This window comes from Lissotriton vulgaris, chromosome 10, assembly GCF_964263255.1.
Source record: "Lissotriton vulgaris chromosome 10, aLisVul1.2, whole genome shotgun sequence".
NCBI lineage: Eukaryota > Metazoa > Chordata > Amphibia > Caudata > Salamandridae > Lissotriton > Lissotriton vulgaris.
In genome coordinates, this window is record NC_141698.1 from 464,502,557 (window position 1) to 464,528,165 (window position 25,609).

The 25,609-nt window shown below is 42.0% G+C and overlaps 1 protein-coding gene across 2 annotated transcripts in view; it reads left to right on the plus strand.

Moving 5' to 3' along the window:
- The first annotated feature begins 337 nt into the window (after positions 1 to 337).
- SMIM22 (small integral membrane protein 22) overlaps positions 338 to 25,609 on the plus strand; it is a 195,516-nt gene continuing 170,244 nt past the window's right edge. For both annotated transcript variants that reach the window (XR_015300691.1, XM_086941327.1), the window contains exon 1: positions 338 to 506. The gene's annotated coding sequence lies outside the window, so the exon portion shown is untranslated. The remainder of the gene's footprint in view (positions 507 to 25,609) is intronic.

A 25,609-nucleotide genomic window follows, 5' to 3' on the forward strand; every position in this document is an offset into this window, starting at 1 on the left:
TGTGTGCACCCTCGTCTTCTACAGACGTGTTTTTGCCCTTTGCTCGCATCTAATATACATTTCAGCGGTAGGCGGAATGATGGTGTTTTTCTCAATCCTGCTTCAGAAGCAATGAAGAGATTTCTACTGCAAACGGGAACGAAGGATTTGTTGCCAAGCTGAAACGGACCCATTGTGAGAGCTGGGATACGTAATACGCCTGTCGCACAGCGCTCTGTTTCTAGGCATCCTTGTTGGCGGAGAGCACCTGGTGCAGAACACCGCATGCCTTGGCAGCGCCTTTCCTCTAACCCTTGTGTGTGTGTGGCCCAGTGCGGGGGAGGGGAAATGCCACACCTGGAAACAAACGTAATGAAGTACGGACGGAGGCACCTGCCACGGACCAGGAAGCAGGAAGGAAAACAGACACACTGTATAAAAGGCCACGGCAGGAGACGGACTGAGGTACGCGACGCAGCGAACAGGACCAGGACAAGGGCAAGGCTGCTCGTTAACAAAGGGAAGAGGTCAGTGATACACGGCGTGGGTGTGTGTGTGTGTGTGGGGGGGGGGGGGGTACTTGGAGCCTCAGGGCAAGGCGAATACCGCAGCTCGCGAGATTCTCCAGCTAAGGAGGGAGGCTCGAGTCTCTGTCTCAAATAAACAGCAGCCTCCCTCGGTTGCCAGGGCGCTGCCAGCGTTGGGAGGTGGAAAGGGGCGGAGAGAATGATATGGTAGCCTGGGGGTTACATGAAGCCAGGGTTAGATTTTGGCAGAAAATATGCCAGGCCCCTAGATTAAAAGAGGCCACCATTAGCGAATCTAGATAGCTAAAATAGGTGGCACACTTTTCAAATCATGGCAGTTTAAAACTTGTAAAGACAAACTGTATTGTTGTTATGTAAGTATCGTGGACTATACTATGCACTGTGCTTACTGCAGGAAACGTTTTTGGTGATATTAGAGAAATCAACGACAAAACTGGCCACAAAACCGTCCCACATACTGCCAGAAAAACAGCCCATACTTGATCTGTCAGACTGGCCCTCGGGCAATCCTGATTGCCATATAGGCCAGTCCCACTTTGCAGGAAGCAGATGTGAGACAGAAGAGTCGGTGCAGATAGCGTGATGTACCTCACTCACATACATTGAGGGGAGACCTTTTACTGTGGACAACGTGTGGCAGGATACTTGTCCGAAACAAATATTGTTTCAAGCTGCTCCTGGGTAGAGAAAGGAGCATAAGCATCCAAGTGACGACTATATTCAAAGACCCTTCACGGTGTAATGATGTAAACTTCATTACTACGAGTCCAGGTCTGCATTGGCACCGTTGTAGCTGGATATGGAAACACTCCCTTACACCGAATATCACTGTTATATATTCATAATTCCTTTCTGTGTTCTTTATTAATGCCTGCAGTCTCGTGCTTGCAAGCACGAGATCAGTTCTATGTTTTAAGTTCTGGAATGCCGCCCTTCAGTCGTGAAGATTCCCTGTACGTCATTCTGGACGTTGGCCTCTTCACAACTGGACAGCTCTGGTTGTGGGTGTTATGGACAATAATTCAATCAACAATAAACCCACGATTGAACCGCTACAAGGCTCCGGTTCTTCATTTAACATATTGGCGGCGATCAGGATTAATATTCCTGCACCCACCGCCAGAAAGACAACTTCTTCGAGAATTAGACTGACTCACCGGGACACTGCTGTTGTTCGTCTTCACTTGTCCTGCCTCCGGTCCAACTCTCCGCCTCCGATCTTGATCAGGTCGTATCTTATCAAGTTGTATTTTGCCAAGTTACCAGCAATCCGAACGGATTTTGTGACAATTTTCCCTACGTTTATGCAAGCATTCTAAAACAGTCAGTTTCTGACTCTCTCTACACCACGCGCGTTCACCGACAGCTTCTGACTCGCGCGTTACGTAACAATACAACAACTCAAGCCCACCGCCTGTCAAAAGTTACGCTGTAGTGTAGTTCCTATTTTCCCTATAGGCCCTGCGCATTGGAATAACATAAACAGCAGTGTAGACGTAGGACTGAGGTCTTCTAGGTCTCTACTGACTATGTTAGACTTAATTTAGGTTTGCGCCAGCTAGCTCAGAGGTCACTGGAAACTTTCTTGACTGAATAGGAAGTGATCAGCTTCCCTGGCTCAGACAAGAAGGGATTCAGCTTCCGACAACCGCATAAACATGACAACTTTGCTCCCCAGAATAAGAGTCAATCTCTAGAGTTGTGTGAAACAATAGACAGCTATTTCACTCAGTCAGACGTGCGTTCTTAGTTTCACCAGAGTGCAGAGAAGAGAGAGACGGGCGTTTTCAATAAAAGATATTATTTATTGAGCAGTCTTCCTTCTCATGCAAGAGAAACGAATTGCCACAATTGCAAGACTTGTTATGATAAAAAGTGCGTACAGTAAAAGGAGCATTACGAAATAATACTGTAAAAGCATTGATATGTTTTCTTAGCCATAAGATAGTTAAAATGAATAAAATATATACATTCATATCTACATTGGCTAACGACCTCAACTGGTGCTTCTAACTACGCCTACCCCGGTGTACCTGACCTAAGCCTAATATGTGGGAGGGAGTAAGTAAGTAGCAGTTTAAGTTAAGTTGGTTTTGCCAAGAGTTTGATTCAAGAATTCTCTCTAAGGGTTTAGTCAGCACTGTACCTCTGGAATAGAATGTAGGAGGTCTGGTATCTCCCTCTCAGGACCCGCTATCCCAGTCACCCGCAAGGGTAGGCTGGAAATGCCGGAGCTGGATTTTCTCGGCAGGAGAAAAGACAGCGTCTTTCTCAGCGCGTCAAAGAGGAGGGGCAGCGTCCGTGGGCTTCTCGCATCTGCTGGGCTCTCTGCAAGGGGACAGCTGTTCTGCTCCAGTATTCACCACCACCGTGTTTGCTTAAGGCAACGCTGGTATATTTATACTTGAAAGGTGCTGAGTTTGACGTAAGTTTTTGGACATAAGACGTCAATAAAGATGTCACTAAGAACTGGTAGTTCTTACAGTGCTCGCAGGAGTTCTATTACTAATCAAAACAAAGCAAGCGGGGCTTTCCCAGGTTGCTGGGGGTTTGGTGTGTCGAAAGAACTCGGTGTGCTCTCTAGGAATCTAAGGAGGTAGCCTCTGCTGTGTCATGGACTGCAGAGGCGAGTTACTGAAATATGGCTGAATTATGGCTCTGATTATTATGCCATTATAGGGATATTTATTGATTATAGCCATATAGGGGCATAAGGTCACAATATTGATCGGGTTTCTAGATAAAACACATCACCCACTCCATGATTTTATGTCCATCAAATTACTAAAACCTTAAGCAATAAAGATGCATGTGTATTCCTACCCACCCCAAAATACATTTTGCATTTGAAATGGTGTATACGAAATACATGAAAATGGTAATAGGTACTGTACGTTTTAAGCAGGGTAATCATTCCAAATATTTTTTGCATATATATTCAGTTGAACGATTTTGCGAAAAATTATACATGAAATGTCTCTCAATACAGAAAAGAAGGGCGAGACTATTTCGTCACATATAAATACAATTGCTGTAAAAATGTGCTAGAGGCTGAGGTAATATTTTGTCTCTAGATCTACTAAAAATAGAAGCTCTGTTCTTTATGAATAGTTCTACTTTAAGCAAAGTATGTGTGCCAGAAAAAAAATATTTTGGAATTTTGGAAAAAATAATTTCATGATGAGCGGGGGAAAACGCTTTTTAGTAGCTCTTGTTTATCAAAGCCGAAGGCCGAATTCAGAGTTCATGGGAACGCTGTGTGCTGGATTGTTTTCCAAAAAGTTATTGTTTCTGTTCAGGGGAGAACATCATTTCAGGCAGGCTTGCAAAGAATTGGTCTGATTGCTATCATCGATTTCAGGATCAGCAATGCTCACAGAAGGTCGTACCTGGGTGATGTTGCTTTCATTTCTTGCTTCACTGCCACCACCTAGTCGTAGCAAAGGAGTCTCAACGAATGCCGTCATCAGGATTGGTAACCGCTGGGGACAACATGATGCATGAGCCGTTACTGGACTTAGCAAAGTATCGATATCCATTGGTACTGCTGATTGTAGTGCAAGACAGGTGTCTAACATGCATTCCTCTCCGCATAGCATAAATCGAAGCACAGGTAAGATGCAGGTCTGCCATATAGGTCTGAATGAAAGAAACCAGGTCATATTCGGATCTCTTAGCTGGGCTAGTCCAAGGACTTTAGTTATGCGGTCCCGGTAGCGTATTGCTAGGATCGTTTCTTCCATCCTTGCCTGCGTTTTGGCTTGCCATATCGGAGCAGGAGGGTCAAAAATAAAATCCCTGCTATGAGTCCCAAAAGTAGTGGTAGGCCTCCAAAGACCGAATGGACAAAATTGGGAAAGATGCCCAGGACTGCTTCGAAGGGTGTTAACAGTCCCGAAAAAATTGTCTTAAATACATACAAGATACCACTGGAATTCGACATATTTAGGATTTGGCTAAGCATTTCTGTGAAATGCATGGGGAAATTTGTTGATAAAAGTGTATGTATCTCTGCAGTTGTCCTTGCAACTTGGAGATCATACGTCTCTTTTGATGACGTGATGGGCACTGTTGTCTGTAAAAGCACAGACTTCATTCTGCTTAAAGTATCAATTTGTATAGAAGAGATATTCAACGGAGGCCAAATCGGAGCCACTGAGTCTCCAGGGCCATTTGGATACAATGCTTGCATACAGCAAGTGACCATGGAACTGACGCTTAAGAGATATGCTTTCCCTGGCACCAAGCCACAACAGCTGTGATCCGTTATTAGAACGTGACTCTCGTTAGAAAGCTGTCTAAAGAATGGCTCTATCTGTGTTGCAGGTGTGCCTTACTGGTGGCATGAAAGGTTATTTGAAGTCCCCTCACAGGCCCCATGCAAGTTAATGCATACAAAAAAGGAGTCTAGAGGGAAAGACAGAACTAGGACGCCCTCCACTCAAAGAGTAATCAGACACACAGAGTCCTAGTTCCCACTGCAATACTTCCTAGTGATACATAGATATCAATGGTTGCTCATAAATCACACCAGGGGAGTTCCTTCCTCTAAGGATACTCGCGACATCTCAATCTATTGCTTATTTAAAAGGCAACCTTACTCTGGTCTCGACAATACAAGACAACACAGGACTCACGAACACTTTGGACGGACAAAAATGTGTGAAGAGCGAGATGGCACCTCACGGGCGCACCACCAATGGGACCTCTGGCTGGTACTCACCAGAATGGCCCTGTTATCATCATTGGTGCCATCAAGCTTTAACGGAAACGTGTCTCAAACCCAAAATGACAGTGCGTGATGCAGTGAACACAACTTATATGTAACAAAACTAACAAACATTTAAACAATTACACATATAAGATACTGAGCAACTAGGGCATTAAACTTTACTTATGCTCCCTTCTTAGTTGCAAACAGTAGAACAATTAAATATAAAACAGAAGAGTGTGAAGACTACCTATCGCTTCACACCCCACTTACAGCCTAGGCTAGTTTAATGCCTAGTTTATATCCCTGATGATAACAGGGCCATCCTGGTGAGTACCAGCCAGGGGTCCCATTGGTGGTGCGCCCGTGAGGTGCCATCTCGCCCTTCACACATTTTTGTCCGTCCAAAGTGTTCATGAGTCCTGTGTTGTCTTGTATTGTCGAGATCAGAGTAAGGTTGCCTTTTAAATAAGCAATAGATTGAGATGTCGCGAGTATCCTTAGAGGAAGGAACTCCCCTGTTGCCCATGCAAGTTAATACCTTGGCACAAAAGTATACCGCTTAGTGATTGTTTACACTCATTACCACTAAGAAATAAATTTTTGTTGTTGTCATTATAACATGTATGTGTATATGGTAATTTCCATGAGGACTTAATGTATCCTTTACCCAACCTTTCATACTGGCCTGCTGGTATATACTTTAGGCAATTTTTAAATTGGAAAGTTGTTTTTTTGTGATTATTCCGTGTATTATCCATTCAATGACAGGTCTTTCTGAAATTTTCAATGGTAATCTCTCAAGTTTTTCGATGCTCAGGATTGTATAGTCTGCTCCTTTCTGTGCCAAACTGATTTGTTTATCAGTAAGGTTAAAGATAGAAAGCAATGACGTTGTGTTGATTAAACGCCATGGCACATAGCCTGAACGGAGGTTTTGCAGTGTCCAGCCTAGCTGTACAATAGAACGTAATTGGGACTGGCCATGTAGTAACATTAGCAAGTCCTGGTCTATTATATCAATAGCAGATGATACAATACTGTCCATTGAATATATTCTGGAGGACAGAGTCATTAACCCATTGTCCACAACAGAAAGTGATTTTTCCAAATTAATACGATCAATTTCTCGTATTTTCTCTGCTGTCTCAATTTGAGTCACTTTCCATGCCTCGTTGTAAGCAGCATATATACTGGCCGCTATGAAACGTTTCTGACGCTGTTTGCGTGGTGTATAACACACGAAACACAGGGGGTCTAACAGCCAAATTGAGAGGCTACACTGTCGATACTGAGTCAACAAGATCTCAAAATATCTTTATCGCACACACATAGCGTATTAATAAGGATAGAGAAGGAAAAAAAGGCTAACACTACATGCATAGAGGAGACCGGTACATCATCGATTATTCGCAAAATGGCTGATTAATCCACAACAGATTGTAAAGGGTTTCCATCAAATTAGACTCAATGATCAGTCCTATCATTTGGCCAAACCCATGTGCAAATGAGGCTGGTCCCCTGATCAGTGGGACACTCAGCTCCACACCTTATTGTTGTATCAGGATTTGGTCCACCAAATACACAAACCGTCCATGATGACTGATCTTTTGATGGTAAAGTAAGAAGAAATAGTGCAACGAACAAGAAAGTGATTTAAAATAGGATGGAATGTCCTCCTTCTGTGTCCAGTCCGCAAATACTAATCTGCGGACTGGACACGCCTCCTAATTAAAAAATAGAACAGTGCAAGAGAAGACAGTGACAATTATCTGTCTACATAAGGGCCAACATGTTTCTGCCTAACGGGTATTTAATCCCTTGGCATTCGTCAGGGCCTCTGCTCGTATAATAGTTGCACTCCTAATAGTGAAATATAGAATTCACCACCATCACCAAAACAAATTGTAGTAAAACTGGTTAGAAACGGTACAACCTGTAACAACCATGGACATTAACGCTCCGATTCACAATGGTTACTGTGAATTCTGTGAAGGAAAACGTTATATCATTAGTACTGTATTCGATGCATCAGTCTCATGTGCATAGTGTGTCACCAAGCCAACCAATAATGTGTGTCAGAAAATTAATTTTTATGCTTACCCTTTGTGGTAGGGCAATAGACCTCACCTCACCTGGACACTGCTTAGGTACTAAGAGGCCCCGCACTACAAAAATATAGGGAAAACAAAAGAATGTGGCAAAGTACTGTAAAGAAATGTTTTCGCTTTATACCCTGCCTATGATCATTCCTATAACCAAATGCCCTGTATCTAGAGGCAAAACATATGAGGTAGATAAACACCCCAAACTCAGTGTACTAAGCCTCAAAATTACCCAGAAACTCGACTAAGACACCAAACTTTAAGGAAGATTAAAACTCCTTTGTATGCTTATTCAGGAATTTTACAACATACTGATCTTCAAAACCTGTGATTTCCTAAAGTTTACAACATAGTATAGCTAAAAATATTCTAAAAATATTCTGTGGTAGCTGCTCACCTTTCCGTCGGTACCTCAAGCTCCCATCTGAGACTTGTGGGAGGCACCGATCTGTAGGAGATGCTGGTATAAGTAGTCTAGTGAGGGTTTGTTAGTGAAGTATCCCTCCACCTTTAAGATGTATACTAGATAGTGGCAATCTTATCATGTGCCCCTTCAATTGGTATATATTAGTGGCAAGGACACTATTATCAGACATTTATTGTGAAGTAAGCCTTATTGGTCTTTATTTTCATAAGAAAAATAAGGGCACTACTTTACGCTCGAAATCTCGCGAGATCTCGCGAGAGGAAGTGCTCAGAACTACCATATGATGTCATATCGGCCATCTTTGTAGTTCCTAACACTATAATCTGGTAATCATTAGACCATGATTATTCCTCACGTGCATATGATGTTAGAATGCCCCCAGTGTTGTGAGTCACTGCTTATTTTTCTACAAAGTAAGCCTAGTTGAGCTTGTTTTCTTAGAAACAAGAGCGCACTACATAGCGCTCGAAATCACGCGGGAAGATGCGCTCAGAACTACCCGATGACAACATATCGGCCATCTTTGTAGTTCTGAAGGCTCCGACCTGTATATCATAGAATCACGATTGACCATGTTTTGTTTTTGAAAAAAGTACCAGTCATTGGGCAATGACAGCTGCCCAATGATGTCATTTCGTGGTACCATTATGAAATCGCGCAAGTCAGCACCATCTGTAAGTAAAGACAAGTGTTGCTTAATTTGTGCCAGTGTGGATGTTTGTAGCCATTCAAGGCATAGTTTCCCTACACTGTATGTTGTTACTATCCCTGGATGTTGTCTCTGGGAGTATCTAGGGTCTGGTCTGGTCATTTTTAATCCCTGTATTTTGTTCAGGAATCTGTCTTGACAGTTATTCGTGTCTGTAGGCCAGATTAACCACTTTTTCCAATCAGGATGTGTTCTGTTTTCATTTAAATTAGGGATACGTCTACTTCAATATCTGTGGTTGCATTATCAGGTATTGGCTTTGGAATAGACAGTTTTTTAAGGTCTTTAATCTTGGCTAGGCCAAGACAGGTCGTTTGTTGTATTGTGTCATTCAAGAACATTATTTGTTCTGGGATCATGCAGGCTCGAAATAATGCTCCTAGGCCTTGTACCTGCCAATCTTTTGTACCCCAGATGGTTTTTGTTTTAATTTTATTCTTCCAGAAATCAAAACCAAATGTAATCATTTTTTCATAAAATGCTTCTGAATATATCAATTTAGTATTTGTCAGCATGGTTTTTGTCCCTGTTTTATCTAACAGTTTATAATAAAATGTTTCTGCGTCACTTGTGTTAAACCCTGAAAAGTATTGGAATTTCTCATAGAATGTTTTTGAACTGCTTTTAGGTGGAGTAGCACAATGTTCCCATTGGTTGTATTTAAAAACATTTCTAGGTTGAGCAGATTTATGTAAATAGTGGTCTGCATAATGAGTAAAACAGTACATCTGTTCATAATTCGATGAACCTTGCAAATAATCATGTTCTGTAAATTTTGCTGACAAAACTAAATCCGACATCATATTATTTATACTTTCAAAGTCCCAATCATCAGAGAATTTACTTGGTTTTACGAAGTCACTTAATGAAACCTTAAACTGATGAGGATATTTTAAGAGCTCGACCGGGCCATATATCTCGTAGTCTGTTTTGTCCCAAACTACCGATAAAGACTCGCAAATCTTTTATACAGTTCTGGCATCAGCCGAGCGCTGGGGCCACATTTTTAAGTGAATATAGTCTTAAAAGAAATTAATAGGACGCTGGATTTCATGTGTATATAGCCCTATGCTACCTACAGAAATGGCCATGGCATTACTCCGGTTGGCTCGTCACTGCGGTCTCTGTTGCAGTCGGGACAGCTCTTTGCAAATTTATAATGTTGCAGGCTCATCCCCGGCCACCAGTATTCTGATTGTAATTCTGTCAGAGATTCCTTCATCTGTTTGTGCCTTAGACCCAATCCCATGTGTGCGTCTGCTATTAAAAAGATTCTCCGATTCATGTTTGGAATTACCCTATCCCCCACTCCAGGGATTCGAGCAAAAGGAACGGAGTTTGCATCAATTACGTATGTATAATTGAGTGCATAGTTCACAGGTAGTGCTGCACAGTTGCCTTTTAAAGACGTTTTTACCGCCAGCATGGTTTCCCCGTCTATGTATTTTTCTGAACGCTTTTTTGTGGATACGGAAGCCGGTTTAGTTGCTTCCGCTGTGGCTGAATTAGCCAATGAATTCCCTGCAACGTGAACGCCATCACGTTGATGACTCAGAGTGTGTATCACGTGAGTCTTTTGTAGTTCTTTCTGTAAAAGAACTACTTGTTTCCAAAGCATTGTATGCTTGATTGTGGCACCTGTGTCATCTTTGTAATCATTTTGAACCCAGTTTTGCAAATCATTATTGTAAGAATTGACGCAAAAATGCGAATCGCACACGATTAGTGTCAGGAATTCACGTTCGGCATTTTCAAGCGCCATCTTTAAAGATCGGATTTCAGCTCGCAGAGCCGAACATTTTCTCAGTGATTCAGTTTTTGTTATTTTCGGTCTGAATTTACCGCAGAGCCAGCGACCTTTTACAATCGCGCAGGCTGCATCGTAGGATTTATCATCTACATTGTAATGCTGTACAAATCTGTCTGTATAGATTATACAAGAGTACTGTTCCAGAGGCAGAATTTCGATTGGCAGAGGATATTCTTTTTCATATTTTAAATCATTCAGTTTTTTCATGTTTGGGACAAAATAGTATGTCACGTCTTCTGCAGCAAGAGAATTTTCCCACTGTATCCATTTCGGATCTAGTGCCACTGTTTTTAGATTTACTGGGCTGAATATCGCCTCGAAGGCTGATTCTGCTGTGTTAACAGTTATTCTTTTGCCTTGGGCCAGGGCTCGTTCTCTTGCTACAGCAGTCTGAACTGCTTGTGTGTACAAATGTGATTTGTAAACTATTGGTACCGTTTCTCCCTCATTAGAGGTCAGGTACGTGAATCCGCATCTTCCTGGGATGACCCGGATTACAAGGTTGCGTGTATTGTCACGTGTGTCTAATTTTGTTTTAGCTAACATGTCTGTTTGCAGTGATCTCAAAATTTCTGTGTGTTTTTGAGTCCAGTTGATTGGTTTAAAATCAGGTGTTATTAATTCGTAGAGAGGTTTAACCCTCTCTGCATAGTTTAGAATGTAAGTTCTTCCGAAAATCAGGAAGCCTAGAATCGATTGTAAGTTCTTCAGCGTTTTCGGTGCTTGGAGTACAGCGCACTTCTCTAAGAAGTTGTCCGCTAGGCATTTTCCTTCACTTCATAATTCGTATCCTAAAAATAAGACTGTTAGATGGGCAATTCTTGACTTTTTAAAGTTGAATTTGTAACCCTCTGCTGCGAACCCAGTATTATGGTGTTCACTATTTTCAAGTGAGTATCCAAGTCGTCGTCTGTGAGATAGATGTCATCGACATAAGATAATGTCTCATCATCATATATTTGTCGTAACTCTGTTACTCTGGCTGAGAATAATCCTGGGCTGTTCTTGAATCCCTGTGGGAGCCTACAGAAATTTTTCTGTGACCCCCTTATTGAGAAAGCGATCAAGTACCTGCTTTCTGGTGCAATATTTTGACAAAAGAAACCATTAGATATGTCCAATGTTGTTTTGTATTTTTTGCGAACTATGCTATTCATTAGTGCCGCACTGTGCGAATTTTGTACCGCAAATGTTTTGCAACATGAGTTAAGGTGTCTGTAGTCCAAGACTAGACGATACGAATCGTCCGGTTTGGAGACAGGAAACAAAGGATTGTTCATTTGAGAGGTGCATGTTTCAATCACCCCTTGGTATTCAAGTTGATCTAAAATCTCCCTGACCTGTTTTTTAGCTTCTTGCTTAATTGGGTACTGCCTTTGTGCAGTCGGTTGACATTTTAACTGGATTTTGTGAGGAGGAGAGTCCTCATCCCATCCTACATGATTTTTATATAATGCAGGTGCTTGAGCTACTGCCCATTTCCTTGCATATACATATTTAGTGTGAATTGGAATATGATTTGAGAAGGCAGGCATAATCATTTCTTCGCCATGAGGGCACTCCCTGACAAACTATGGGGGCCAATCTTTCTCAGCTAACAGGATGTCATAGCCTTTTGAGAGATTATCCCAAAATAGACCCCTTATTTTCCTAGTCTTATCTCCCTCTATACGCAGTGTTATTTCGTATATCTTATGAGGTTCGCTAACTCTGGTATCTGCAGTTTCTACTTGAATGTATTCATTCGTGTCCACTGTCTCCAGATGACTCATCAGGATCTTGCGAGCTATGCTGATTTCTGCTGCACTGTCTAGCATTGTCTGTGCCCACTCTCCGTTTTTTAGCAGCTGTGTCCTCAGGATTCTCTGCATGTTCGATTACTCTAATACTGGCTACCTTCTTTCTTGGAAATTGTAATTTTTTACTTTGAGCAGGTTCCTTGTCTTTGGACTTGGTGTGCTCTTCCCTTTGTTCTGACCGTCCTCTTCTTTCCGATTTCTACGAAAAAGATCGAGAGGGACGTGTATCAATACTTTGAAATCTATCAGATTTTTTCAAGTTATCCCTATTTCTAAGGTTATATCTTTTTTCAGAGTTTTCCCTCTGGAAAGACTGGTGTTCTCTGTTCGGAGTTCTTTCCCTCCGCCGAGGAGACCTTCCTCTGGACTGGAAAACTTTTTCTTTGGGAGTGGATTGTTTATTTCCATCCCAGCTCTTTTTTGGAGTGTTTAGATTATTTTTAATAAATAATTTTTCTGGATTTTCAAGTAGTTGGGGTTTTACTGGTTTCCCACCCAAACTATCTCTACCTAATTCTTCATAGCATTTTTCTATGATTCTGGCAAGTTCAATTGGTTGTTCTGTTATATCTGTTTCATTCAACTTCTGGCGGATCGCCACAGATGCTGCTTCTCCTTTTATGTTGGCTAGTAATATAGCCGAGACCTGCATGAAGTAATTTCATACCAAGAGTTAAAGCAGGTTCTGCACCGTATTCATTCTGAATTTGTTTTAGCACATCTGGTATTACCGCCATGGACGGAACACCATGTGTTTTTGTGTAAATGGAAGCAAAGACTGTACCCCAAGTGTCACAGTCCTCCACGTGGGGTGCGACCCCCATTGGAAGGCAGATAGTCAGAATTCTGTGTTTCTCAATAGGGGTAGTATTCGGGAATACTGCCTCTATCTGAGTTATTTTTTGTGCTAGCCAGAATGGAATTTGTTCCCGTTTTGCGGGTGTTTTTCCCAGACATGATTGTATGTTCTGTGGTGTAATTTTATTTGTGCTCCCCTGATGAGGGGTCAGCTGTGGAATAACAGCTGTTTGGACTGTTGCAGTCCGCATTACATATTGGACTAACTGTCTGTGTATTTTAATCAGTAATTTTTGCTGTGCTAAAAGTTTTTCTCTTGACATTTTATCAATCTCAGGATGTGGTGTGTAGCTGGCTAGAACCGGCCACGTCGCTCCTGGTCTACCTAGTGGACCGAGCCTGGTGATGTGATCATTATGTTTTAGGGCGCCTTTAAACCAGAGCAGGTGCTCTTGGTATTTTAATGGGATTTCAATCTCCTTGAAAGGAGCGTACTCTTCCGGTGGTTCCTCTATTTTGTAATAGTGGAACTCGTGTGTTGTAGCGTTTGCCGCTCGAAAGTATATCCATGAATAGAATACCTCTGTCTGCCGATATTCGTGTGCCTCTATCACGATGACTGTACCACCTTGTGCTGACAGTCCGTTTTCTATAAGTTTTAAAGTTATAGTTTTTCTTATGTTGACCGGAATGAGGATGGCATTCTGGTCATTCTGTAGGAGACTCGTGTCGTCCTCCATTATTTGATTTGCTAATATAGCAGCATCCCTTTCCTCATCACTATCTGGCACTTTACTGTCAGAAAGGTTTTTTGTTGCAGATCAGGTTTCAAGGAAACAAAGATTAGGTGCACAATATTTTGGAACACTGTATCCTTAAACGTTGACTAAACCAGAAACTCTACATAGGAATCTCTTCCTACTAAGTTCCGGCGGATTTTAACCTTTCACCCACTCCAGACGTCTATTGGAGTATTTACGGGAGAAAGGGTCTGTGTGAAAAAGCACGACTGAGTTACTCTAACGTCTTGCGTTAGTTTTATCGCCTTACCAAACGTTGGGCGCCATGTAGTGTAGTTCCTATTTTCCCTATAGGCCCTGCGCATTGGAATAACATAAACAGCAGTGTAGACGTAGGACTGAGGTCTTCTAGGTCTCTACTGACTATGTTAGACTTAATTTAGGTTTGCGCCAGCTAGCTCAGAGGTCACTGGAAACTTTCCTGACTAAATAGGAAGTGATCAGCTTCCCTGGCTCAGACAAGAAGGGATTCAGCTTCCGACAACCGCATAAACATGACAACTTTGCTCCCCAGAATAAGAGTCAATCTCTAGAGTTGTGTGAAACAATAGACAGCTATTTCACTCAGTCAGACGTGCGTTCTGAGTTTCACCAGAGTGCAGAGAAGAGAGAGACGGGCGTTTTCAATAAAAGATATTATTTATTGAGCAGTCTTCCTTCTCATGCAAGAGAAATGAATTGCCACAATTGCAAGACTTGTTATGATAAAAAGTGCGTACAGTAAAAGGAGTATTACGAAATAATACTTTAAAAGCATTGATATGGTTTCTTAGCGATAAGATAGTTAAAATGAAAAAAATATATACATTCATATATACATTGGCTAACGACCTTAACTGGTGCTTCTAACTATGCCTACCCTGGTGTACCTGACCTAAGCCTAATACGTGGGAGGGAGTAAGTAAGTAGCAGTTTAAGTTAAGTTGGTTTTGCCAAGAGTTTGATTCAACAATTCTCTCTAAGGGTTTAGTCAGCACCGTACCTCTGGAATAGAATGTAGGAGGTCTGGTATCTCCCTCTCAGGACCCGCTATCCCAGTCACCCGCAAGGGTAGGCTGGAAACGCCGGAGCTGGATTTTCTCGGCAGGAGAAAAGACAGCGTCTTTCTCAGCGCGTCAAAGAGGAGGGGCAGCGTCCGTGGGCTTCTCACATCTGCTGGGCTCTCTGCAAGGGGACAGCTGTTCTGCTCCAGTATTCACCACCACCGTGTTTGCTTAAGGCAACGTTGGTATATTTATACCTGAAAGTTCCCGAGTTTGACGTAAGTTTTTGGACATAAGACGTCAATAAAGATGTCACTAAGAACTGGTCGTTCTTACAGTGCTCGCAGGAGTTCTATTACTAATCAAAACAAAGCAAGCGGGGCTTTCCCAGGTTGCGGGGGGTTTGGTGTGTCGAAAGAACTCGGTGTGCTCTCTAGGAATCTAAGGAAGTAGCTTCTGCTGTGTCATGGACTGCAGAGGCGAGTTACTGAAATATGGCTGAAATATGACTCTGATTACTATGCCATTATAGGGATATTTATTGATTATAGCCGTATAGGGGCATAAGGTCACAATATTGATCAGGTTCCTAGATATAACACATCAACGCTTTACTGTAACCCTGACAATGGCGTTTATCGGCCATCTTCAAGCCTTCGTCCACAAATTCAGCGATAGGCACGCTTTACTGCCTACCACGTTTATTCCACAGAGCAACAAAGCATTTATAAATGCAAAGTTCCTCTTCAGCGATAGACACGCTTTATTGTCTACCACAAATTCAGCGATAGGCACGCTTTACTGCCTACCACGTTTATTCCACAGAGCAACAAACCATTTATAAATGCAAAATTTCTCTTCAGCGATAGACACGCTTTATTGTCTACCACGTTCATTTACAATATAACAAAGCATTTATAAACTCAAGGCTTTTCTACACAAGGCTTTTCTTCAGCGATAGGCACGCTTTATTGCCTACCACCCTTATCTACACCACTACAAAGCACTTATAAATGCAAAGTTTTTCTTCTTTTATTTTTTTTTCAACGCTCCTCACATATTTCTGTCACAAGAAAGTTGTTTTCACCGTGGCTTTTTCTCAACAGTTTCAAACGCCAGCCCCATTTTTGCAAACTCCAGGAAAACGTCCTCTCATCTGGCGCAACTGGCTCAAAGGTTTTGAGAACTATTTAGTAGCTATTGACGCCACTAAATATGATCCTCCTCGCAAGGTTGCTATTCTTTATGGTTGTCTAGGAGTTGCTGCCCAACAAGTTTTTGAGAACCTTCCCCATATTCCTTCTCCTTCTGTTGATTCTGGTGACAATTGGAACGTTTATCAAGAAGCCATTGCTCGACTCAATAAACAATATGACGAGGAACCCAGTATCGTTTTGGAACGTCATAATTTTTTCAAACGTAAACAAAGTATAGATGAGAGCGTAGAAGACTATATTGCTCAACTCAGAATTCTGGCCTCTACCTGCGACTTTGGTGCTAGTACAGATGCTTCTATCAGAGACCAGTTCATTTTAGCTTGTTTTTCAAAAAAAAATCAGGAACGTTTGTTAAGTTGTAAAAATCCCTCCTTGTCAGAAACAATTGATATCGCAAAAGGGATTGAACGAGCAACTTATTCCTCTAAAATTTTGCAAGAAAGCATTTCTCAACCTTGTATTCATATGGTTGATCAAGCTTCGAGTTTTAGCTCTATTGACCTTGTTAACAATTCTTCAAGACAACAGAATAAGAAACCTGTCATTTGCTATAGATGTGGGTCAAGAAACCATCTTGGTAATTCTCCTACTTGTCCTGCATCTGGGAAAAAATGTTCTTCATGCAAAAAAATTGGACATTTTCCATCTGTGTGCAGGGGTCACAAAAAATTTACTAGAGTCAATAATATTGAATTTCAGGAAAATGTAGAATCTTGCTCAACCAGACTTAATGATGTTATGTTGTCTATTGAATGTGATTCTGTTGAATTTTCTATCATTAAGGGTCCCTGGTGCGAGTTAATGGGTGGTACAGTGCCAATCAAAGTCAAAGCTGATTCTGGTTCTCCTATCACCATTTTATCAGATCTCACATTTTATGCCAATTGGGGTAAAAAAGTTGTCCTTTACAAATCTGACGTCAATCCCAAAGCTTTTGGCGAGAAGGACATCGACATGCTAGGTTTTTTTGATTCAAACATTGCATGTCTTGGTAGATACACCTTCACGAAAGTTTATGTGGCTCTTAAGGGCAGAGATATTTTAGGTTGGTTTGAGCTAGCCAGAATGGGTTTGATTCTCAAACACGGTTCAGATCAACCTATTGCTTTAGGTGATATTCCTCATGATTACTACACTAGTCATGATTCTAGGAACTTTAATGTTTCAGATCTTTTTTTTCTTATTCTCAAAATGGACAACTTATTAAGTTCTTTTCCAAACTTATTTAAGGATAAGGTTGGTACAGTTCTGGGTTTTAAACATGAAATTCGACTTAAACCTAATGCCCAACCTGTTATTCAGAAGGTTCGTTCTCTTCCTTTGAGTGCAAGAGATGAACTGAAAAAGGTTTTGAAAAATGTATGCGATGAGGCAATCATTGCCCCCTGTGACTCTTCAGAATGGGTTTCCCCAATAGTTTTAGTTCGCAAAAAATCTGGGGAGGTGAGATTGTGTGCTGATTTACGCTCACTGAAAAATAATATCATTGTGGATTGCCACCCGCTACCCAAAATTCATGACCTATTGGCTAATTTGGGCGGGGCTAAATTTTTCTCCCTCCTGGACCTTAGGTCTGCCTATCACCAAATTCCTTTATCTCTTAAATCTCAAGAATTAACAACCTTTATTACACCCTTTGGTGCTTTCAAGTACCTTAGGCTTCCCTTTGGTTTGGCTTCGGCAGCCAGCATTTTTCAAAAACTGATGGACAACTTATTCCAAAATATTCCTGGGGTGCAAGTGTATCAGGACGATATTTTGATCTACGCGGACAAAATTGCTCAACATAATCACACTCTCAACACCGTTTTACAAGTGTTGGAAAAAGCTGGTATGACTGTTAGGCATGATAAATGTAAGTTTGGGGTTCAAGAATTGGATTACTTGGGCCATTCACTCTCTCCCAATGGCATTAAACCCAAATTCTACTTAATAAAAGCAATCAGAGAGGCCATACCTCCTAAGGATAGAGATGCTCTTCGCTCCTTTCTGGGTTTATCAGAATATTACGCAAGGTTTGTGCATGGCTATGCACAGATTGTCGAGCCGTTGAGAGCAGGGAGTGAAGTTTTCTTGGTCTGAAGACTTGCAAAAAGTTTTTGATCAAGTTAAAAAGATCATTGAGGACTCACCTGCTTTGCATCCTTTTAAGGATGGTTCAAAGTGTTTTATCACTGTTGATGCCAGTCTTACTGGTTTGGGTGCCGTTTTGGGACAATGGGTCGAAGGCAAAGAACAAACGGTTGCCTTTGCATCCCGAACACTTCTTTCTGCCGAAACTAGATACAGTACAATTAAGCCTTGGCTTGCGTTTGGGCTATTCAAAAATTAAAACTTACATTTGGGGTCGTGAGTTTAAAATTTACACAGATCACAAGCCCCTTATGCACATGCTTTCCAACAGTACTTCCAATAGGGCTTCTGCCAGACTTGTTCGTCTTCTTTCCAAACTTCACGAATTTCATTTAGTTATCAAGCATATCTCTGGGGGCAAGAATTTCAGGGCAGATTGCCTCTCAAGAATGAATTTAGTTGATAATTCGGTTGTTGATGATGACATTGAGTGTGTTGTTGCTACAATTGATGCTATTGCCGAATGTCAACCCATTTCTGAGGTTCAATGGAATTCAGCCTATAAAAATGATGCTATACTCTCTAAGGTCAAAGAGTTTATTGTCAACAAATGGCCTGAGCGCAGAACCCTCTCTTCTGATTTGAAAGGTTTCGCAAATGTGTCTGAGGAACTTTCTTTAGTTAATGACATGGTTATGCATAATGATTTATTTGTTCCTCCTCAGTCAGTACGTGATCATATCATTCGTTCGGCTCATCAAGGACACCTTGGTATTGTAAAAACTTGTCAACGCATCAAACAATTTTACTGGTGGCCTTCCATGGATTCTCACATTAGAAGGATGATTGATAATTGTACTCAATGTATACTCTCTGACAAACATTGGAAAACTCTTTCCACTCCTTTATGTCCTGTTCCCCTTCCGGCAGGTCCATGGGACAAAGTGGGTTTGGATTTTTCTGGTCCGTATGATGTTTTACCAATTGAAAACAAGTATCTAATTCTTCTAGTTGAGTACTATACCAAATGGCTGTATTACTCTTTTTGCAATTCGACATCAACTGACAATGCTGTTAAATTTTTACAATCTGTGTTTGATGTTGAGGGTTTTCCAAAAACCATTGTTACTGACAATGGTACCCATTTTGTTTCCCAAAGAATGTGCTCTTATCTTAAAAGTCATGATATTTCTCATTACAAAGTTGCTTAGCATTCACCCTCTTCTAATGGTTTGGTTGAGAGGTGTAATCGTATAATTAAGGAGGGTATACAAACTGCCATTTCCTCTAGGCTAGATCCTTTGCCTTTTGTTCATGACAAAGTGTGGGCTTACAATACCTCTCCTCACTCTACAACTGGTGTGGCACCATTTACTTTACTTAGAAAAAGGAAAGTTCATTCTTTTCTCAATCCTAGTTGGTTACATAAGGATTGTAATTTGTCTGATAACTCTTTTTCTATTCAGGAACATGTGAAGGCTAAACAACATTCCATGAAATCACGTTTTGATGAAGGCAAACATTCCTTTGATCAGCCCTCGCAAAAAGGGGACATGGTGGTCATTAAAAATCCCAAAAGAGTTTTGAAAGGGAAGTCTAAATTCTCTTCTCCAAATTTGGTTACACAAGTCAGTAAAGCTTCAGCTCTTCTTGATGACAAGGGATGGTGGAACAAGCGGGTCCTTGTTAAAATATCTCCACTTCAGGTCCATGTTATCAAGGAGCATGCCACTTCAGAGACTGAGCACTGTGATTGGTTTGATTTGACTTATGAGCAACCTCCCTCTTTTAATCACGTCTTTGAAACTTCCACGATTTCACAACCTGTGGTCTCTGAGCATTCGTCTTTCCCTTTGGAAGAGAATCCCGCAACATCTGTAGCTTCACAGTTTGTTGTCCCTGTCAATTTATCATTACCATCTGATACAGTTGTTAAGGAGTCTTCTGAAGTGGCAACCAAAAGAGCTTTTCGCTTAAAGCAGTTGTCTTGCAGATTGAGAGACTATGTTTTGGAGTAGCTTTGTATTTGCAAATGTCTGTTTTCTTTGTTACCCTTTCAAGAGGGGAAGATGTTATATATTCATAATTCCTTTCTGTGTTCTTTATTAATGCCTGCAGTCTCGTGCTTGCAAGCACGAGATCAGTTCTATGTTTTAAGTTCTAGAATGCCGCCCTTCAGTCGTGAAGATTCCATGTACGTCATTCTGGACGTTGGCCTCTTCACGACTGGACGGCTCTGGTTGTGGGTGTTATGGACAATAATTCAATCAACAATAAACCCACGATTGAACCGCTACAAGGCTCCGGTTCTTCATTTAACAATCACCAAGCTAAAACATCTTTCCAAACTAGTCTCCCACCCACCCCACCATGGCCAACTTCCTGTGTCATCTACATTTTTTTTTACCATAAACTTTATTGATTTTCAAAATGCATAGCATTGAGGTTATCAACAGTATCAGGTTTGTATCGAACATACACATATACAGTACTTAATGTCGCTTACATGCTATGTACGTCCGTACATATGATACAAGTAGAAGACAAGGCAGCAAGTATTGTATATCCTAAATCAAATGGAAGTAACCTATTTTAAAGTTAACAATCCCCGGCACCCCCTCCCTGTAACGTGACATTAATTTTTGTATTCATGTCTTGTTGCAGCTCATTGGGTATCAAGTATTTCGGTTAGCAAACATACCATCCTGCTGATGGATAAAACACTTAAGGAGGTTATTAACACCAAGCCTAATATGGTCCACAGCAGGGGCAGCACTATCAGGCAAATACTGTGTCCTGGCTACCTTAACCCATCCACTTAAGATACATGGATGCCCTCGCCCCCCAAAGGCTTTCACAAATGTGGACATTGTAATATGTGTTGCTTCGCAAAAGACAAGGTTACCGAGGTCCAATACAATACAAACAGAACGCATACAATTACTAGATTCATCAACTGCAATTCTAAGCATGTTGTTTATTGTATTTATTTACTAGCAGCCCGTCCTGACGTTGTCCGGGATGAAATGTAATGTGGGCAATGCTTGTAATAGTAAATCACAATTGATTGTAATACTTCACGGCATACAACATTTTTGGTTTAATTTGAATGTGGATGGAGAATAAATTGGTTAGCACATTGCCGGCCCTAGAGAGTGCAAGATATAACTGTACATGAGTGAAGCACTCTTCTCGTAAGTCTAAATTTTATGTGTTGTTTAACATTGATCTTGAATGTTTGTAACGTTTGTTGAATGTGTCTGTCCTCTTCTGCCTGCACTGTTTGTGAGAGCGTTTTTGAGATAAGTGCCTCCTTAGCTGTACCGTATTTGAAGAGCGTTCGGGATCGGCTTGCTTATGGAATCCCCAAGATCGTTCTCTTAGATGTGAATCTGTGTACGCTGCCTGTGCCCTGCATGACAGTGTGCTTGCGAGGGCTTTGCGGGTGTGATTGATGCTAGTATTGTGACTGCTTTTATGCCCCGCATGAGCCCCTGAATTATTTTAAATGGTGAAGTCTCTTATTGTGGCTGGTTTTGGCTGGCCAAGACATGGTTTAATGATAATTCCCACACTACCTTCGATCTTCTGCATCCCCTAATTATTCCACTTTCAGGACTGACAGGCTTGGCAAAGTCAGAAGAGGTTTTGTGATCATTTTCAGAAATTCTCTCCAAGGTAGAGAACTACCCAGTATCTCTTTCTCTGCATTCAAATGCCTTACTTTGGAACGTCTTGGTCAGCACAGCTACCCTATCAGGATGCACACCATTTATCACCCACCAGGTGACAGCTCTGAATTCACTAAGGAATAAATCCACTTTCCAAATGACCAATACTCCGAAAGAGATATATTGATTTTTCTGGGTAACTTTAATCTTCACTGGAGCATCTTAATTGATTCGTCTGCCAACCAGCTTGCCTCATTTCTCTCCGGAAATGATCTTGTAGAACACAATTCTAAGCCAACAAGTCCAAGGGTTCTACGCTTGACCTTATCATCTCCAAAGTTAACCTGATAATAGTAGGTAATCCTATACCAGTAGACTGGTCTGACCATTTTCTTATCCCCTTCTCAGTGCACCTCTCTCATGTTGTAACTCTGGGTCAATCTAAAAGGGTTACTACCTGGTTTTGCGAAACAAAAAACATCCATCTTAACACTCTCAGGAACTCAGCTAAGACGGCACTTCCAGACATCAGCCCCAACTCTGACGATAACGACGTGACTTCCCAATGTCTCATCAACCTTTCGGTCTTGATACAGTTTAGCTCCACATCAAAGGAAAAGGCCCATTTTTCTGCCCCATCAATCAATCAATCAATCAGGGTTGGTAAAGCTCAGCTTCTCACCCGCGAGGGTCTCAAAGCGTTGGTGGGGGGGGGAGGGTGGGGGGGCTCCATGGTTCAAATTGTCTATGATGAAAGAAAATATGTAAGATACCTGGAGACGGAATGGAGACAGTTGCCCTCTACTTTTAATCTTTCTTATCTCTGATTCACTAAATCATGCTACCACAAACCCATTTTCTGCGAAAAATCTAATTACTTCAGCACACTCCTTGACGCCATGAACAGACCAAAGAAACTTTTTTACTTAATCAGAACTACCACTAACACCCCCTCTTTAAACACCAAATTTGATGAACCTCCCAAAAAGCAGCAGAATGTCTTCAATTCATTGATATAAAAGTAAATTTGCTCCTTGACCATACTTCACATCCAATCCCACACGAGAAATGCAAATCCAAAGGCTCTTGGCACAGGTTTGACTTCATCACCTTTGACACCCTATACAAGAACATTTTAAAAACTGAACGTTCGAACCACTCTCTGGACCCTATCTCAAGCGACCTTTCAATAGACCTTTGCACCCACACGCTCCTCTATTGGTCTAATCTGATTAACCTCTTTCTCAGCGAAGGTTCCTTTCCTGATGTCCTCAAAATAGGTCAGGTGACTCCACTGCTAAGGAAACATCTGCCAATGCGAATGATCTTAATACCTTCTGCCCTTTCAGCAACCTCCCTTTCCTTGCTAAAATCACTGAAAGATGTGAAGCGGAAGAACTCAACCATCACATCAAGGACAATAACCTTCTTGATGAATTTCAATCTGGCTTCAATCAAGGCTGCAGCACCGAAACAGCTCTGCTTCATGTTATTGATGATGCCCGCTGAGTACTTAGCTCAGGTAGCTCCTGCTTCTTGTTCCTGCTTGATCTCTCTGCAGCCTTTGATACTGAACCATTAGACACTTCTCAACATACTAAAAGATTGAATGGGTTTTGAAGGCGTAGTTCTTAAATGGCTTGATTCATGCCTCACGGGCAGATCTCAGATGTTCAAAATTGAAAAGTGTCTCAACTTCAAAGGATGTTGATCATGGTTTCCCTCAAGGCTCTATCCTTGCTTCCACCCTATTCAATCTCTACCTGGAACCTCTAGGAGAACTACTACTACAAAAGTTTGTAATCAGTTATTACCTCTATGCTGATGACACCCAACTGTACGTCAAATTGTCCTCCGCACATGACATTTCACTTCTTGCCACCACCATGAACTCTATCCAAGAATCGATGACATCTCACCACCTAAAACTAAATCTTTCGAAAACAGTTCCTTCTTATCTCAAACCCAAACTCCCCACCTACTGTACAGTCTTGGATGGATAATCTGAACATTCTTAACTGCAAACCTAACATAGTTAACAGTGCTAATACCCTATGAGTCATCCAGGACAAGGCAGTTACCCTCCTTTCCCAAATCAACACAGTGGCCAAAAATGCACACTACTAACTATGCCTTCTCCAGTGTATCCGACACTTCATTCATCACAAGACCTGAAAAACATTGTTCAATCTTTGGTACTCTCCAGATCAATATATAAGACGGTGTGTATAACCCATAAATCCATTTATAGTTCCACCCCCTACTATCTAGCTAACAAACTCAAAATTTCAGGTGGATCCAGATCATCATGTAATGCCGAAAACTTACTGCTCGAACCTCTGACTTTCTTAAGGAAGAGACATGTGACACAATCTTTCTCAGGAAGTGCGACCAGAATTTAGAGCTCACTTCCTCCATATCTTCGCACTACCACGTCTTTCCACATCTTCAAAATGTTCACTGTTACCAATAATTCTCTGGCTCTGACTGTTTCATGTTCCTCACTGGAGAACTATTTACACCTTCTGGTTCAACTGTGGAATATGTACTTTTGAAACCCTAATCACTCCAACTTTAGTTGGCAATGTGTAATTTTTTTTAGTTTATATTTTGTAAACATGTAACCATCACTCTGTGTAACTGTAGTAGTTATACGTTTTGTCACCTCTACCAAGTCTAGGAATGTCTGATATAATGCATTTTGCTCTATTGTAAAGCGCTCCGACACCTCTGGGTAAAATGCGCGCTATATATAAATGCATAAATAAATTATAACTGTTGAATTTAAGTGGTTTTGTATATATAACATTACTTTAACCTTTGTTTTTTTATGTGAATTCTGAGTATTTTTTTTAAGTGAAGTAATATTTATTACCATAAGCAAATTTAACCCCCATGCCTGCAGCCCGCCACTGCAGCCAACCCGCTGCAGGCAGGCAGCCCCCCGCATAGCACAGCCAAAGGCCGTGTTCTGTGTCGAGTTGGCCTCAGGGCCCAAAGATATTTGTAAATGTGGGGCACGTGGTCCCGCTCCCCAAGCCACAAGAGGCGCCTGGGACCTCATTCCCCAGGGCCTTTAAGGGGTGGGTGATGCACGGCCTCCCCTCCTAGAGCCAATAGTGGCATATATTTTAAGGGGTGGGGCATGTCACCCCCCTCCCCAAGCATTAATAGGGTGCAGGTCCCCATCCCCTGTAGCGTCTGGTGCTTCTAGGTTGGTGCCCATCCAGAGCACCCACCAAACAGTAAGTTGGGAGCTGCGGGTGAGCCCTAGGGCTCCCGTGGCCCCAGCCAGCTCCCTGCACACAGCCATCCTGGATGCTATGGGAGATGGCATTGCTCACTGCCTGGCAGAAAAAGCTGTTTTTATGGTCCCGCCGGACGGGAGCAATGTGTGTTTCCCTGCCCTAAGGGTGCAGGCAGGGAAACAAAATGCTGCTCCCACCCTGCATGTTCTCTTTTCAAAGCTCCCGCCGGTGGGAGCAAACATGCCTTCCTTGCCCTCGTTCCTGTGGGTAGGTAAGGCATATCTGCTCCCACCTGACACAAGCTTTATAATGCTCCCGCCAGGTGGGAGCAGACATATGTTAAATCGGGGAAACTACTGTGTCCTGAGACACAGTAATTGAGCCAGCACCGGAGATGGGGTCCCCAGGGACTTTACTGGCTCACAAAGGGTGACCATTTGGCCCCACTCCTTGAAGTTAAGTTCAGCCTGAGGGATGGGGTCCCCCATGGCCTATTAAATCTCAGGGAGGGGTTCCCGATGCCCCTTCTCCTTTTCAATGCAATACCAGACCAGGTTATGGGGTCCCTGGAGCTTATTAAGACTAGGAGAGGGGGCTACACACCCTCTCCTTTTAATTGAATTTGGCCTGGGAGATAGGGTCCCCAGGGTCTAGTCAGGCATGGAGAGGGGAACTGCTTGCATCCCTCCCCTTACTTTACATGACAACCCCGGGGATGGGGTCCCCAGGGC